The sequence below is a fragment of the Amia ocellicauda genome, chromosome 2, assembly GCF_036373705.1.
Source record: "Amia ocellicauda isolate fAmiCal2 chromosome 2, fAmiCal2.hap1, whole genome shotgun sequence".
NCBI classification, from domain to species: Eukaryota; Metazoa; Chordata; class Actinopteri; order Amiiformes; family Amiidae; genus Amia; species Amia ocellicauda.
The window spans coordinates 54,506,028-54,521,086 of record NC_089851.1 but is presented as its reverse complement, the minus strand read 5'-3'; the positions used below and the strand labels follow the sequence as shown (position 1 = coordinate 54,521,086).

The window sequence follows — 15,059 nt, the reverse complement described above, 5'->3', positions numbered from 1 at the left end:
CCACTGGGGCAAGCAATTGCTCCCCTTTCTCTGTGAACAGTAGGAAACCTTCTTCGGTGTCACAGAACCTCAGGATGGTTTTCTGTTTCTTTTCTGTTTTTTATGTTGACTCCTGAATGAGAATTAATTAGATGCTTTTCTGGTTTTACCCAATTTATCCTGATTTCTAAAGGAATTAACGGAATGTAAAAAAGATTTGGAGAGGTTGAGCTTGAGGTGGTGTGAGTGCATCCAGGCAGAGATAGCAGACAAGCAGGAAGAGATGCAAGAGGGGATGAGAATGTCGGAGGAGGGAAAAGACAGGAAGATCTGGGCATCATCTGTGTAAAAATGGTAAGAGAAACCATGGGATGCAATGAGGGGGCCCAGGGAGTGAGTGTAGAGAGAGGACAAGAGGGGACCCAGAATGGAGCCTTGGGTTACACCTGTGAGGAGAGGTTGGGGCGTGGATGAGGAACCTCGCCATGTCACTTGGTAGGTCCCGTCGCTGAGGTAGGAGTAGAACCAGGTGAGAGCAGTTCAGAGATTCCAAGGTCAGCGAGGCAGGAGAGGAGGATGGAGTGATCGACAGTGTCAAATTCTGCAGAGAGATTGAGGAGGATGAGGACTGAGGAGAAGAAGGCCACCCAAGCACAGCTGAGGGAGTCAGTGACTGTAATTACATAAAATCCATTACCAGTAAAAACATGGAATATGCATACCTTACAAAGGTTACAGATTTTATTTTTATCATTCTTGCCTCACAGAATTACAGACCAGTTGCAGCAGTGAAGTTGAAACTCAAGAACCTTCTTGTTTGTTTAGATTTGCACTCTTCTCACAGAACTGGTAACTGAAGTGCCCATAGGAAACCCACACAGAGGTAGATCATGTGAACTCCACACAGACAAGCCCCCAAGCCAGGACTCAAACCCCAGACCCCTGTACCGGTGAGGCAGCAGTGCTAACCACCATGCCACCACACTGCCAGGTCAATCAAGGTGTGGATGGAGGACCACCAGATCAAGACCCTGTTATGGCCAGCCCAATCTCCAGACCTGAACCCCATTGAAAACCTCTGGAATGTGATGGATGGAAGATGGATGGTCACAAGCCATCAATCAAAGCCGAGTTGCTTGAATTTGTGCGCCAGGAGTGGCATAAAGTCACCCAACAGCGATGTGAAAGACTGGTGGAGAGCATGCCAAGACGCATGAATGCTTTGATTGAAAATCACCAAATATTAATTTCTGAACACTTTGTAAGTTAAAACATTAGTATTATGTTGTTTAAAAATTAATATGAACTTATTTTCTTTGCATTATTTGAGGTCTGACAACACTGCATCTTTTTTGTAATTTTGTCCAGTTGTAAATTTCTGCAAATAAATGCTCTAAATGACAATATTTTTATTTGGAATTTGGGAAAAATGTTTTCAGCAGTTTATAGAATAAAACAAAAATGTTCATTTTACCAAAACATATACCTATAAATAGTAAAACCAGAGAAACTGATAATTGTGCACTGGTCTCTTAATTTTTTCCAGAGCTGTATACACCTTTATATGTGCTGCCATATCAAACATTTAACACTAAAGCATGTTGTGAATAAATGTTATGCTTTGGAATTTTAATATTGACATGAATAGACAATCCATGCAAGTAAACTCAAACACACAATAACAAGTGGTATTGTCACTGTTGTATCCCACACATCCCGCAATTCACAAGCTCCCCTGCAGAGGTCAGCATCACCGGAATTCTAAACCCTCACATTCCCCAGCAATCAGCCACTTAACATTCCTCGGCACCATGTGCACTTGTTCTATCATCCTCGAACTCCCATTGGACCAGCACCCTCCTTCACCGTCCTCTGCTCCTCTCTGCTACACATATAAACCCCTCTGTGACTTTAATTCACTGCTAAGTCTTGTATCCTTTTGTTATTGATTGTTTACAACCTCCACGTGTTCCTCCACCAATTCCCGTATTCTCCCTACCAGCCTGTTTGCCTGATCATTGACCCCCTGCTTGTCTTATCGACCAGGACTTGTGGATTTCCCTGGACATTACGGTTTGCCGGCATTGACCACAGCCTGTTTCTGACCACCTCTCACTCCGCACCTGGGTTCCCCGCCATGGCAGTCCTTCGTTACAGGTATACAGTCCGGTCCATAAATATTTGGACAGACCCAATTGTCAATTTGGCTCTGTACACCATCACAATGGATTGGAAAGGAAACAATCAAGATGTGCTTTAAGTGTAGACTTTCATCTTTAATTGGAGGGTAGTTACATCCAAATCGGGTGAATGGTGTAGGAATTAAACCAATTTTTATGTGGTCCCCCCAATTTTAGGGGCTCAAAAGTATTTGGACAAACTAACATAATCATTAATTAAATTGTGAGTTTCAATACTTGGTTGTGATGCGGGACAGTGGCCTGTCCGAATGCCAAATATATTTGCACCATTGTTGCAGTAAGATTGTGTAACCCATGTATGAATTTAAGCTTTGTGTATTGCTCCGCAGAGGACAGGTGCAGTAGTTCTGTGTAGCTGATTTTTAGAAAAACCTTTTCATCCAAGGCTATAGAGAAAACAGAAGACAAAGGAGAAGTCTGTGATCAAGTTTGGTGTACATCATTGACGTCATCCAGTTGCCCAGCAACCAAAGGGAGTCATCTTGTATATGATAGCATGTTCTTTAGAAAAACCTTAGATGTGTCTTGCTGACTGACCATCTCCAGAGCACTTAGTTGTAGCTGAATAAACTATTTTGGTATTATTTCAGTTAAATCGGGTCCTGAGTATTCCTTGTCCGCCTGTTTATTGAGGGAGTAAAATTTCTCCCTATCAGTTGCAAATCCTTTGCAGTCAATGACTGCCTGAAGTCTGGAACCCATAGACATCACCAGATGCTGGGTTTCTTCCCTGGTGATGCTATGCCAGGCCTGCACTACAGCTGTCTTTAGATCCTGCTTGTTCTTGGGGTGTTTTGCCTTAGATATCAAAACAAACCAATCAGAGAGCAAAAACATTAGGTGTGGCCAAATCCACTAATAAGAACGTACTGGTGAGCGCAGGAACACCAAAAGGCCAGGAACACCACGGAAAACAACTGTGGTGGATGACAGAATTTTTTCCCTGGTGAGGAAAACCCCTTCACAACAGTTAGCTAGATCAAGAATACCCTCCAGGAGGTAGGCGTATCTGTGTCAATGTCAACAATCAAGAGAACACTTCACCAGAGTACATCTTGTGGTAAACCCTCTGTATTTAAACAGGAAATGGGAAGACCATATTAGAGTTTGGCAAAAAACATCTAAAGAACCCTGTACAGTTCTGGAACAACATCTTATGTACAGATGAGACAAAGATCAACTTGTACCAGAATGATGGGAAGAGAAGAGTATGGAGAAGGGAAGGAACTGCTCATGATCTGAAGCATACCACCTCATCTGTGAAACATGGTGAAGGTAGTGTTATGGTAAGGGCATGTATGGCTGTCAAGAGAACTGGTTGACTTTTGACAAAAGCAGCAGGATGAATTCTGAAATGTTTAGGGCTATGTTATCTGCTCAGATTCAGCCAAATGATTCAAAACTCATTTAACAGCACTTCACAGTGCAGATCAACAATAATGCGAAAGCAGGTAGAGGAAAGCAACCCCAAGAAGACTACCGTCACCAGCCACGAAACCAGACGGCTTCATGCCCTAGGGCTCGTTCAGGAGTTGAACACAGGACCTCTCGCACACTAAGTGAGAATCATACTCCTAGACCAACGGGCCAACTGAACAAGTGGCTTCACAAAGTTCTCCTCCTCAACAACACACTACATGTCGTCCTCCTCCTCCTCCTCCTCCTCCTCAACAACCACAACAAACTTGCATAATACACATTTGTTTTATAGAAAAACACACAGATGACAGTCTGATTTCCCTTCAGCTGCACAGGCAACAGCATCTGAGGTCAAAAGCCCTCTTGTGCAGAGGAGCCCAAAAGCTGGCTTTTGACAGAGAGCACACTGTTCAGTGACCACTTAATAAGTAGGACTAATCATTTCTTATTTTTTACAGAATAGGACACAGAAATAACTTATGATTACTTATTTGTTATCTACATTTTACTTTTCATAGTATTTCCAAACGTTTTTTATCGATGTATGAACAAACACAACCATTGAGACACACACTATTAGAGATTTTTCGTTTTATTTTCTTTATGAATGTAATGCAAAACAATATAGAGTAACAGTGACAAAAAGTGCCAGGGGTTTATGACAATACAGAAAGCACATTATAGAAAAGACCTGAAAAACACACAAGCACTACATCAGAGATACCACGCATTAAGTCCCTTCCCTGCGCTGTAGGCTCCATAGCGCTGCATCACTGCTGCCTCTCGCTAATCTCAAGATGGAGCTGGGGGTAGGTGTTCCATGGCCAGGCTGTCGTTCCCTCTGCCAAGTGTGTACAGGCCAAGATACCTCCATTACTTCAATCACTACATCTTCCGCTGACTTCTATAGGGGGCTGCGTGAACTACTGAAGTAATGCTGTAGAGATAAGTGTCCTTAAACTGGGAAATGGAAATAAAGATTAAGTAAGCATCACTCATTGAAGAAATGCATCACAGTGTCTCTGTCAGCCTGTACAGCAGCGCATGTTTGCTGTAGCCAACATTTATTCAGTGCCAAATTTCCTTGCACAAAGCCATAGCAGATTCTCAAGCCCTCCCATGTTGTTGATTATCTTGTATCCATGTATTAAGAATAATGGTAATGCTTTATTTTAAGTGTCCATTATAAACAATCTATTAACATGTTATGTTATTATTATATGATTAATTTTACAAATTATAAATATATTAGACATTTTTAAACTTTTTTGCTATAATATGTTTTAAGGTATTTAATAACATATTTAATAAAGGGTATAATAACATGACATTTGCACATCGATATCAATCTATTATCATTAACTGCCATGCCAGTTAATTGCTGCTATTATCCATCCATTTTTGAAACCAGTTATCCTGGCGAAGGTCGCCGAGCACTGATCCCGGCAGGCAAAGGGCACAAGGCAGGAATACACCCAGGACGGGACCCCAGTCCATCGCTGGGCAACACACACACACACACACACACACACGCAGACACACCCACATACAGGGCAATTTAGAGAAGCCAATTAACCTAACCCACATGTCTTTGGACGGTGGGAGGAAACCCACGTGGACACGGGGAGAACATGCAAACTACATAGTATAGCAAAAATGTTTAAATAAAAATGTCTAATATATTTATAATTTGTAATAATCATATAACAATAACATAATCAATAATTTGTTAATAGATTGTTTATAATGGACACTTGTTACCATAATAACTAATGTATGTTATCTATCTGTATGTAATGCTGTTGTCCTATAAGTCCTTACATTTGTAAACAGGGATTTTTGAAATAACCATTACTTATTTTGTGAAAAAACAGGGAAACAGAAATAAGGAATGAGTAACTATTACTTATTTCTTCATACTACTAGAATCAGAATTCACAGAAAAAGTAATAAACAAGAAAGATAAAAATAAATAACCATTACTTATTTAAAAAAAAAAAAAACAGGAACCAGAAATAAATAAGTAAACTTTACTTATTTTGCAGAAAAAAATAAAACAGTTTATTATTAATATATTGAGGAAACAATGAAAAAAATAACCATTACTTATTTTTTGAAAAATAAGGAATCTACTTCATAGAGGTTCTGAAATCAGCATACTTCTCATGGCAGGAAAGGAAACTGGAAGCCTTTTGACACATTTCTTGACTTTGATTGAAGATTTTCCAGTATTTTAATCAGACCTCCTGCCAGAATATATTCTGCAGTGGGTTTCAGAATGGGCTGCCAAAACTGCGTAATCTCCTCCACCAACCTTTCCTGGTTTTCCTTTGTTTGGTAAAACTGCATTTATGGAAGATACCCTTACAAAAATAAAATATTTAAAAATATATATTATTCTGAAATATGAAATGTATTTTAATGTATTAATATGTTTTATAAATGTGCATACCATTTTATAATATATGGTGAAAATATTCTTTTAAATATCAATTGCACTGTCACTTGATACAGAAATATGGTCAAATACACTATATTATACAATACAAATATTGCTTAATATAACTTAAGTATATTCAGAATTATATGTAAACTTGTTTTTAATATATCTATAATTATATGCAAATATACTGTAACATCTACACATGTATTTTATACTAAATATATAAAAATGCATACATATATGTCCCCTTATAATATACATTTAGTATACTGCTAAATACACAACAATCTCATATTGCATGTATTGTATACTGTGAATATATTAGACTGCAAAAATGTTGCATTCTAAATATACTGGTAGAATATATTTTGATAAACTTCCAAACACATGTATACATGAAGTGTAACTTAAAACATTGGGATACTTCAATACTTTAATAGATTTCACTTGGTACTCACTTGGTGTTTGACCCCCTTTTGCCTTCAGAACTGCCTTAATTCTACGTGGCATTGATTCAACAAGGTGCTGAAAGCATTCTTTAGAAATGTTGGCCCATATTGATAGGATAGCATCTTGCAGTTGATGGAGATTTGTGGGATGCACATCCAGGGCACGAAGCTCCCTTTCCACCACATCCCAAAGATGCTCTATTGGGTTGAGATCTGGTGACTGTGGGGGCCAGTTTAGTACAGTGAACTCATTGTCATGTTCAAGAAACCAATTTGAAATGATTCGACCTTTGTGACATGGTGCATTATCCTGCTGGAAGTAGCCATCAGAGGATGGGTACATGGTGGTCATAAAGGGATGGACATGGTCAGAAACAATGCTCAGGTAGGCCGTGGCATTTAAACGATGCCCAATTGGCACTAAGGGGCATAAAGTGTGCCAAGAAAACATCCCCCACACCATTACACCACCACCACCAGCCTGCACAGTGGTAACAAGGCATGATGGATCCATGTTCTCATTCTGTTTAGGGCATGTATTACAGATTCATTCAAAAAGGTCTCACTTTAGATTTGAGTAAACACTATTTACTTGTATCAGCGGTCATTCATTTGTCATTAATAGTTCTTCCAATTTCCGACCTTTTAGTTCCAGAGTCCAATGTTTTGGTACCAGCTAAAAAACAAAAAAAACAAATGTACATTAATTGGACAAATATGAAATATATAGTTACATGTAAAATATGGCCCAATATACAACGCTACAATTATTACAATTTACTTGCACTGTAATTACACGGTAACAAGAGTGAATTGACCAAGTAGTTTGTGTATAGTTAATTCAATTATTAAATACTAGTATGGATGATGTATGATTACAGAACGAGCTTACATACACTAAACAAGTAGTATGGCTTATTTACATGTAGTGTGTGTTTTTAACTTTACATATTCATGTAAAATGCTGCCAACCTTTGTGATGTTACCGATGACCTTAAACTCACCCCTTCTTAAAGTGTAACCACATGTGGTGATCAGGTGAGGGTCTGCCTCAAGCAGTTATGTGCTTGCCCAGGAGAACATGCAATATTGCCTATTAGCTTGGCTCGTTGGTCTAGGGGTATGATTCTTGCTGAGGGTGTGAGAGGCCCTGGGTTCAACTCCAGGACGAGCCCGCTTGGCCCCGCTTTGCATTCTCTGAAGCATTCGTTTGTTCTCTCTCGATGCTTGGCTTCTGGGCTCCTCTGCACCAGGGAGGTCTTTCAACCTCACATACTGTTGGCTGTGTAGCTGATGGGAAATCAGACTGTCATCTGTGTGTTTTGTTTTCTTTAAAGAAAATGTGTATTTTACAAGTTCGTTGTTGTTGTTGAGGAGGAGGAGGACATGTAGTGTGTTGTTGAGGAGGAGGAGGACGAAATGTGGTTTGCCGGCTTGTTATGGAGACCTTTGCTGAACGTGTACTCCTGAGCTGCACCAAAGGAGAGGCATTCTTTTCAGTTGTTTGCGGGCCTGCTGAACCATGCTCTCAGTGCTGTCTCACTGGGGATACGGTTACCGTTCTGGAAAGACACTTCAGCGCTACAGTCCATGCTATCAGTCAGTGAGCGTAGGTCTCCCGGTCTGCCCCAAAGCAGTTACGCGCTTGCCCAGCAGAAACTGCGACACCCTCCGTTAACTTGGCTCGTTGGTCTAGGGGTATGATTCTCGCTTAGGGTGCGAGAGGCCCTGGGTTCAACTCCAGGACGAGCCCACTTGGCCCCACTTTGCAGTCACCGAAGTGTTTGTTCGTTTGCTCTTGAAGGCTGGCTTCTGGGCTCCTCTGCACAAGGGAGGGCTATCGACCTCAGATACTGTTGCCTGTAAAGCTGATGGGAAATCAGACTGTCATCTGTGTGTTTTGTTTTCTTTAAAGAAAATGTGTTTTTTACAAGTTCGTTGTTGTTGTTGTTGTTGTTGTTGAGGAGGAGGAGGAGGACATGTAGTGTGTTGTTGAGGAGGAGGAGGACGAAATGTGGTTTGCCGGCTTGTTATGGAGACCTTTGCTGAACGTGTACTCCTGAGCTGCACCAAAGGAGAGGCATTCTTTTCAGTTGTTTGCGGGCCTGCTGAACCATGCTCTCAGTGCTGTCTCACTGGGGATGGCGTTACCATTCTGGAAAGATACGTCAGCGCTACAGTCCATGCTATCAGTCAGTGAGCGTAGGTCTCCCGGTCTGCCCCAAAGCAGTTACGCGCTTGCCCAGCAGAAACTGCGACACGCTCCGTTAACTTGGCTCGTTGGTCTAGGGGTATGATTCTCGCTTAGGGTGCGAGAGGTCCCGGGTTCAACTCCCGGACGAGCCCGCTTGGCCCTGCTTTGCATTCTCTGAAGCATTCGTTTGTTCTCTCTCGATGCTTGGCTTCTGGGCTCCTCTGCACCAGGGAGGTCTTTCAACCTCAGATACTGTTGGCTGTGTAGCTGATGGGAAATCAGACTGTCATCTGTGTGTTTTGTTTTCTTTAAAGAAAATGTGTATTTTACAAGTTCGTTGTTGTTGTTGAGGAGGAGGAGGACATGTAGTGTGTTGTTGAGGAGGAGGAGGACGAAATGTGGTTTGCCGGCTTGTTATGGAGACCTTTGCTGAACGTGTACTCCTGAGCTGCACCAAAGGAGAGGCATTCTTTTCAGTTGTTTGCGGGCCTGCTGAACCATGCTCTCAGTGCTGTCTCACTGGGGATGGCGTTACCATTCTGGAAAGACACGTCAGCGCTACAGTCCATGCTATCAGTCAGTGAGCGTAGGTCTCCCGGTCTGCCCCAAAGCAGTTACGCGCTTGCCCAGCAGAAACTGTGACACTGTCAGATAACTTGGCTCGTTGGTCTAGGGGTATGATTCTCGCTTTGGGTGCGAGAGGTCCCGGGTTCAACTCCCGGACGAGCCCGCTTGGCCCTGCTTTGCAGTCACCGAAGTGTTTGTTCGTTTGCTCTTGAAGGCTGGCTTCTGGGCTCCTCTGCACAAGGGAGGGCTATCGACCTCAGATACTGTTGCCTGTAAAGCTGATGGGAAATCAGACTGTCATCTGTGTGTTTTGTTTTCTTTAAAGAAAATGTGTTTTTTACAAGTTCGTTGTTGTTGTTGTTGTTGTTGAGGAGGAGGAGGAGGACATGTAGTGTGTTGTTGAGGAGGAGGAGGACGAAATGTGGTTTGCCGGCTTGTTATGGAGACCTTTGCTGAACGTGTACTCCTGAGCTGCACCAAAGGAGAGGCATTCTTTTCAGTTGTTTGCGGGCCTGCTGAACCATGCTCTCAGTGCTGTCTCACTGGGGATACGGTTACCGTTCTGGAAAGACACTTCAGCGCTACAGTCCATGCTATCAGTCAGTGAGCGTAGGTCTCCCGGTCTGCCCCAAAGCAGTTACGCGCTTGCCCAGCAGAAACTGCGACACTCTCCGTTAACTTGGCTCGTTGGTCTAGGGGTATGATTCTTGCTGAGGGTGTGAGAGGCCCTGGGTTCAACTCCAGGACAAGCCCACTTGGCCCCACTTTGCAGTCACCGAAGTGTTTGTTCGTTTGCTCTTGAAGGCTGGCTTCTGGGCTCCTCTGCACAAGGGAGGGCTATCGACCTCAGATACTGTTGCCTGTAAAGCTGATGGGAAATCAGACTGTCATCTGTGTGTTTTGTTTTCTTTAAAGAAAATGTGTTTTTTACAAGTTCGTTGTTGTTGTTGTTGTTGAGGAGGAGGAGGAGGACATGTAGTGTGTTGTTGAGGAGGAGGAGGACGAAATGTGGTTTGCCGGCTTGTTATGGAGACCTTTGCTGAACGTGTACTCCTGAGCTGCACCAAAGGAGAGGCATTCTTTTCAGTTGTTTGCGGGCCTGCTGAACCATGCTCTCAGTGCTGTCTCACTGGGGATGGCGTTACCATTCTGGAAAGATACGTCAGCGCTACAGTCCATGCTATCAGTCAGTGAGCGTAGGTCTCCCGGTCTGCCCCAAAGCAGTTACGCGCTTGCCCAGCAGAAACTGCGACACGCTCCGTTAACTTGGCTCGTTGGTCTAGGGGTATGATTCTCGCTTAGGGTGCGAGAGGTCCCGGGTTCAACTCCCGGACGAGCCCGCTTGGCCCTGCTTTGCATTCTCTGAAGCATTCGTTTGTTCTCTCTCGATGCTTGGCTTCTGGGCTCCTCTGCACCAGGGAGGTCTTTCAACCTCAGATACTGTTGGCTGTGTAGCTGATGGGAAATCAGACTGTCATCTGTGTGTTTTGTTTTCTTTAAAGAAAATGTGTATTTTACAAGTTCGTTGTTGTTGTTGAGGAGGAGGAGGACATGTAGTGTGTTGTTGAGGAGGAGGAGGACGAAATGTGGTTTGCCGGCTTGTTATGGAGACCTTTGCTGAACGTGTACTCCTGAGCTGCACCAAAGGAGAGGCATTCTTTTCAGTTGTTTGCGGGCCTGCTGAACCATGCTCTCAGTGCTGTCTCACTGGGGATGGCGTTACCATTCTGGAAAGACACGTCAGCGCTACAGTCCATGCTATCAGTCAGTGAGCGTAGGTCTCCCGGTCTGCCCCAAAGCAGTTACGCGCTTGCCCAGCAGAAACTGTGACACTGTCAGATAACTTGGCTCGTTGGTCTAGGGGTATGATTCTCGCTTTGGGTGCGAGAGGTCCCGGGTTCAACTCCCGGACGAGCCCGCTTGGCCCTGCTTTGCAGTCACCGAAGTGTTTGTTCGTTTGCTCTTGAAGGCTGGCTTCTGGGCTCCTCTGCACAAGGGAGGGCTATCGACCTCAGATACTGTTGCCTGTAAAGCTGATGGGAAATCAGACTGTCATCTGTGTGTTTTGTTTTCTTTAAAGAAAATGTGTTTTTTACAAGTTCGTTGTTGTTGTTGTTGTTGTTGAGGAGGAGGAGGAGGACATGTAGTGTGTTGTTGAGGAGGAGGAGGACGAAATGTGGTTTGCCGGCTTGTTATGGAGACCTTTGCTGAACGTGTACTCCTGAGCTGCACCAAAGGAGAGGCATTCTTTTCAGTTGTTTGCGGGCCTGCTGAACCATGCTCTCAGTGCTGTCTCACTGGGGATACGGTTACCGTTCTGGAAAGACACTTCAGCGCTACAGTCCATGCTATCAGTCAGTGAGCGTAGGTCTCCCGGTCTGCCCCAAAGCAGTTACGCGCTTGCCCAGCAGAAACTGCGACACTCTCCGTTAACTTGGCTCGTTGGTCTAGGGGTATGATTCTTGCTGAGGGTGTGAGAGGCCCTGGGTTCAACTCCAGGACAAGCCCACTTGGCCCCACTTTGCAGTCACCGAAGTGTTTGTTCGTTTGCTCTTGAAGGCTGGCTTCTGGGCTCCTCTGCACAAGGGAGGGCTATCGACCTCAGATACTGTTGCCCGTATAGCTGATGGGAAGTCAGACTGTCATCTGTGTGTTTTGTTTTCTTTAAAGAAAATGTGTTTTTTACAAGTTCGTTGTTGTTGTTGTTGTTGTTGAGGAGGAGGAGGAGGACATGTAGTGTGTTGTTGAGGAGGAGGAGGACGAAATGTGGTTTGCCGGCTTGTTATGGAGACCTTTGCTGAACGTGTACTCCTGAGCTGCACCAAAGGAGAGGCATTCTTTTCAGTTGTTTGCGGGCCTGCTGAACCATGCTCTCAGTGCTGTCTCACTGGGGATACGGTTACCGTTCTGGAAAGACACTTCAGCGCTACAGTCCATGCTATCAGTCAGTGAGCGTAGGTCTCCCGGTCTGCCCCAAAGCAGTTACGCGCTTGCCCAGCAGAAACTGCGACACTCTCCGTTAACTTGGCTCGTTGGTCTAGGGGTATGATTCTTGCTGAGGGTGTGAGAGGCCCTGGGTTCAACTCCAGGACAAGCCCACTTGGCCCCACTTTGCAGTCACCGAAGTGTTTGTTCGTTTGCTCTTGAAGGCTGGCTTCTGGGCTCCTCTGCACAAGGGAGGGCTATCGACCTCAGATACTGTTGCCCGTATAGCTGATGGGAAGTCAGACTGTCATCTGTGTGTTTTGTTTTCTTTAAAGAAAATGTGTTTTTTACAAGTTCGTTGTTGTTGTTGTTGTTGTTGTTGAGGAGGAGGAGGAGGACATGTAGTGTGTTGTTGAGGAGGAGGAGGACGAAATGTGGTTTGCCGGCTTGTTATGGAGACCTTTGCTGAACGTGTACTCCTGAGCTGCACCAAAGGAGAGGCATTCTTTTCAGTTGTTTGCGGGCCTGCTGAACCATGCTCTCAGTGCTGTCTCACTGGGGATACGGTTACCGTTCTGGAAAGACACTTCAGCGCTACAGTCCATGCTATCAGTCAGTGAGCGTAGGTCTCCCGGTCTGCCCCAAAGCAGTTACGCGCTTGCCCAGCAGAAACTGCGACACTCTCCGTTAACTTGGCTCGTTGGTCTAGGGGTATGATTCTTGCTGAGGGTGTGAGAGGCCCTGGGTTCAACTCCAGGACAAGCCCACTTGGCCCCACTTTGCAGTCACCGAAGTGTTTGTTCGTTTGCTCTTGAAGGCTGGCTTCTGGGCTCCTCTGCACAAGGGAGGGCTATCGACCTCAGATACTGTTGCCCGTATAGCTGATGGGAAGTCAGACTGTCATCTGTGTGTTTTGTTTTCTTTAAAGAAAATGTGTTTTTTACAAGTTCGTTGTTGTTGTTGTTGTTGTTGAGGAGGAGGTGGAGGACATGTAGTGTGTTGTTGAGGAGGAGGAGGACGAAATGTGGTTTGCCGGCTTGTTATGGAGACCTTTGCTGAACGTGTACTCCTGAGCTGCACCAAAGGAGAGGCATTCTTTTCAGTTGTTTGCGGGCCTGCTGAACCATGCTCTCAGTGCTGTCTCACTGGGGATGGCGTTACCATTCTGGAAAGACACGTCAGCGCTACAGTCCATGCTATCAGTCAGTGAGCGTAGGTCTCCCGGTCTGCCCCAAAGCAGTTACGCGCTTGCCCAGCAGAAACTGCGACACCCTCCGTTAACTTGGCTCGTTGGTCTAGGGGTATGATTCTTGCTGAGGGTGTGAGAGGCCCTGGGTTCAACTCCAGGACGAGCCCACTTGGCCCCACTTTGCAGTCACCGAAGTGTTTGTTCGTTTGCTGTTGAAGGCTGGCTTCTGGGCTCCTCTGCACAAGGGAGGGCTATCGACCTCAGATACTGTTGCCTGTAAAGCTGATGGGAAATCAGACTGTCATCTGTGTGTTTTGTTTTCTTTAAAGAAAATGTGTTTTTTACAAGTTCGTTGTTGTTGTTGTTGTTGAGGAGGAGGAGGAGGACATGTAGTGTGTTGTTGAGGAGGAGGAGGACGAAATGTGGTTTGCCGGCTTGTTATGGAGACCTTTGCTGAACGTGTACTCCTGAGCTGCACCAAAGGAGAGGCATTCTTTTCAGTTGTTTGCGGGCCTGCTGAACCATGCTCTCAGTGCTGTCTCACTGGGGATGGCGTTACCATTCTGGAAAGACACGTCAGCGCTACAGTCCATGCTATCAGTCAGTGAGCGTAGGTCTCCCGGTCTGCCCCAAAGCAGTTACGCGCTTGCCCAGCAGAAACTGCGACACCCTCCGTTAACTTGGCTCGTTGGTCTAGGGGTATGATTCTTGCTGAGGGTGTGAGAGGCCCTGGGTTCAACTCCAGGATGAGCCCACTTGGCCCCACTTTGCAGTCACCGAAGTGTTTGTTCGTTTGCTCTTGAAGGCTGGCTTCTGGGCTCCTCTGCACAAGGGAGGGCTATCGACCTCAGATACTGTTGCCTGTAAAGCTGATGGGAAATCAGACTGTCATCTGTGTGTTTTGTTTTCTTTAAAGAAAATGTGTTTTTTACAAGTTCGTTGTTGTTGTTGTTGTTGAGGAGGAGGAGGAGGACATCTAGTGTGTTGTTGAGGAGGAGGAGGACGAAATGTGGTTTGCCGGCTTGTTATGGAGACCTTTGCTGAACGTGTACTCCTGAGCTGCACCAAAGGAGAGGCATTCTTTTCAGTTGTTTGCGGGCCTGCTGAAAAATGCTCTCAGTGCTGTCTCACTGGGGATGGCGTTACCATTCTGGAAAGACACGTCAGCGCTACAGTCCATGCTATCAGTCAGTGAGCGTAGGTCTCCCGGTCTGCCCCAAAGCAGTTACACGCTTGCCCAGCAGAAACTGTGACACTGTCAGATAACTTGGCTCGTTGGTCTAGGGGTATGATTCTCGCTTTGGGTGCGAGAGGTCCCGGGTTCAACTCCCGGACGAGCCCGCTTGGCCCTGCTTTGCATTCTCTGAAGCATTCGTTTGTTCTCTCTCGATGCTTGGCTTCTGGGCTCCTCTGCACCAGGGAGGTCTTTCAACCTCAGATACTGTTGGCTGTGTAGCTGATGGGAAATCAGACTGTCATCTGTGTGTTTTGTTTTCTTTAAAGAAAATGTGTATTTTACAAGTTCGTTGTTGTTGTTGAGGAGGAGGAGGACATGTAGTGTGTTGTTGAGGAGGAGGAGGACGAAATGTGGTTTGCCGGCTTGTTATGGAGACCTTTGCTGAACGTGTACTCCTGAGCTGCACCAAAGGAGAGGCATTCTTTTCAGTTGTTTGCGGGCCTGCTGAACCATGCT

At 45.0% G+C, this 15,059-nt stretch overlaps 5 non-coding genes across 5 annotated transcripts; all 5 read left to right on the top strand.

Annotated features, from left to right (window-relative positions):
* Window positions 1-8,765: 8,765 nt before the first annotated feature.
* trnap-agg (transfer RNA proline (anticodon AGG)) lies at window positions 8,766-8,837 on the top strand. The gene has a single exon. It is a non-coding gene; the product is annotated as a tRNA-Pro (tRNA).
* A 506-nt stretch (window positions 8,838-9,343) lies between these two features.
* On the top strand, window positions 9,344-9,415 carry trnap-ugg (transfer RNA proline (anticodon UGG)). The gene has a single exon. It is a non-coding gene; the product is annotated as a tRNA-Pro (tRNA).
* Window positions 9,416-10,520: 1,105 nt separating this feature from the next.
* On the top strand, window positions 10,521-10,592 carry trnap-agg (transfer RNA proline (anticodon AGG)). The gene has a single exon. It is a non-coding gene; the product is annotated as a tRNA-Pro (tRNA).
* A 506-nt stretch (window positions 10,593-11,098) lies between these two features.
* Window positions 11,099-11,170, top strand: trnap-ugg (transfer RNA proline (anticodon UGG)). The gene has a single exon. It is a non-coding gene; the product is annotated as a tRNA-Pro (tRNA).
* A 3,465-nt stretch (window positions 11,171-14,635) lies between these two features.
* trnap-ugg (transfer RNA proline (anticodon UGG)) lies at window positions 14,636-14,707 on the top strand. Its single transcript has one exon. It is a non-coding gene; the product is annotated as a tRNA-Pro (tRNA).
* Window positions 14,708-15,059: the final 352 nt, after the last annotated feature.